The sequence below is a fragment of the Bombus impatiens genome, unplaced genomic scaffold (assembly GCF_000188095.3).
Source record: "Bombus impatiens unplaced genomic scaffold, BIMP_2.2 scf_0257, whole genome shotgun sequence".
NCBI lineage: Eukaryota > Metazoa > Arthropoda > Insecta > Hymenoptera > Apidae > Bombus > Bombus impatiens.
Window position 1 is genome coordinate 1,008,324 of NT_176676.1, and position 2,584 is coordinate 1,010,907.

A 2,584-nucleotide genomic window follows, 5' to 3' on the forward strand; every position below is an offset into this window, starting at 1 on the left:
GAGGCCAAGGCGCTCTCGACTTATTTGCATTTTTTCAGCAAGTTTCATTAACCCTTAACCTCGGTCGCGGTGTACGAGCGCGGCATAAGGAAGCGGCGAGCACGTAAAATAAACCCGGCTGAATATTCATACCGGCCGGCATTAAATATCCCGACGACGATAAATTCCGGCTTTCTTCGCGAATTCCTCGATCCGCTCTTTTCTTCTTCTTTTTTCATTATTCTTCTCTTTCTTTCCCGTCTCTTTCTGTTTTGTCCATCTTTCGCGCGCTCAATTTTTACTCCGAGACATTGAATAGAAGGTCTTTGCGCGTGACAAGCACGAGCGTCATAAAGTTACGCGGAAGCAGATAATGAATTGAGAGACACGTGGTCTCATCGTTATGGACAGTATACTTTACACGTACTACTCCATCGTACAAAGAATTTTCTTCGTTGACGAGTTCTCGATAATACGATGATTGCGCGAGTCTTTAGAGATACGCCGTTTCTTAGATCCTGGATTTTGGAGAAGAGGCACTGATAAACTACTTTGGTTTGCAAATGGATGCACGTTCTAAGTTGCAGATAGCCATGGATTCTATGTTAGCTGTTTTAAGTGTCATACGTTAAATTTTTAATTTATCCATATGATTAAAAATTAAGTTGCGCTGAATCATTTCATTGTTAAAAAGTGTAATTTTTATTACAGTTGTGGACGTTTGTAACAGAAAATGAAGCTAGTATCTGTTTAATTGAATGGCGTATCCTATATTCCTTTTAATGGTTTCTTGTCACTTATTGAATGTTGATGTTTCGTCTTTATGCCAATGAATTCTTTGAAATAAATAAGAAATTACACCACTATTTTTATAATACACCAAGAAAGACATGTCAAGGAAAGAAAGGAATACTAATGTAGTTTTGATAAAAAAGACTGCTTGTAATTTACCATAGAAATTATCGTGAAATTACACAGTTATCAGAATCAATCGTAGCAGATATTATTATGATTACATATACGATAAGATACATAAAAAGAGGTCGCGGCAAACTTAAAAAACAAAAGAAACAACCTCTTTTTTGTTAAAAATTTACTGCGCAATCAAATGTTATTAATAGAAAGAAATTGCTTAAGTTTTTTCAAGCTACTATAAATGATTTATATTTTCATCTAATAAGCAGCACGATATTTATATTATCGCTTCTTACACAAAGCGACAAACAATACTGTATTCGAATGTAAATATGAGTAACTGATATTTGACCCTATTCACTCTGAAACTCTAGAAAACCTCTGCCTTGATCGAAACTTTCTATTCATTAGAAGTCACACACCCCCACGGGTCCGGCAGCAGGTCTGATACAGGTGCACCACAACGCCTAATGGACGAAACGAGTTCCAGAGATACTGCCGCATCATTATAAAACGTTTATTTCGGCATAAAAGTTAAAGTACAACGTGTTGGAGCCGATGACTCGCGAGTAAAATACTCACTCTTTGTAACTGACCCTTATCTCCCCTTGATCGACCCTCGTTTGACCTATTCGGTGCCTCTTTCTCTTGCTCCCCCGATTTCTCTTTTACTACGTTCTTCCTATTTCAATGTGCGAGTGATTGTACGTGTGTTTTAGTATGGACAATTTTTAACCGAATAGATTTTCATTCTAATAAACTAGGCGTCTCTCTCTCTCTCTCTCTTTCTCTCTCTCTCTCTCTCTGTTTCTCTTTCCCGAGGGTACTCTATTTCAGATAGTCAAGCTAATCTAAAAAGGGGACGATAATTATTCCAAACTCAGCGTCATCCGGCCTCTGACTATGCTCTCCCTCTCTTTCCCCTCTTTTTTCTCTTTCTCTCTCCTTGGATCATTGCGGTAACGCAGTTCAGAGTTTACTGAATTTTCATCGCTATATGGCTCGCCATGGTGGATATGGTTCCGAAGCACAGTGACAAACGATAGGGGAAAATGTGAAGACGAATGGACGGCGACCGAGGAGAATTTGTTGGAGGTTTTGGTGAATTATTTGTACAAGCCTTTGACGTTTGAGTTGTGGATATGTAGGAGGTTGCAACGATGAAAATTATTGTGAATGATTTCAACTATCGACATGAGAGGATATTAACTAGTAATCCGATATCAAAATATTTAATACGATAGCATAAACTAATTTCGAAATTCATACTAAGTTTAAGTCCAAAACCCTATCTTTCTTCTTTGATTTAATAATCTATATAGTCGGTATACTCTAATATTTTTTAATAGCGTACGAATTCTATCAACTTTTCCTAATTATCGATCAGTTTCTTGAAAAAGCGAAATGCTTCTTATAAATCTGTTTCATTCCCCTTAACATAACTAATTCAAAATCATTTCCATTTCATAAATAATCTAAGTCTTCTGCACTCCACTACACTACTTGCTAAACCCTGAAAAGTAAAATCTAAATAATCGTCTATAGCCAAAAATATCCTGCCATCAATCTCCACGAACTGGTTACATTCCATCTTCCCCCCCTGGCCCATCCGCCATTCCATCCTGAAACTACAGGAAAGGAGTTGCAACTCGAAAGCAAAACCAAAGATCCGCACGTACGTGGCAAGTTT

The 2,584-nt window shown here is 37.6% G+C and overlaps 1 long non-coding RNA gene across 1 annotated transcript in view; it reads left to right on the forward strand.

Annotated features, from left to right (window-relative positions):
* LOC117151520 overlaps window positions 1-2,584 on the forward strand; it is a 59,160-nt gene that overhangs the window by 24,120 nt on the left and 32,456 nt on the right. Inside the window, exon 2 of the long non-coding RNA XR_004461510.1 lies at window positions 1,334-1,336. This is a non-coding gene — a long non-coding RNA (uncharacterized LOC117151520). The remainder of the gene's footprint in view (window positions 1-1,333; window positions 1,337-2,584) is intronic.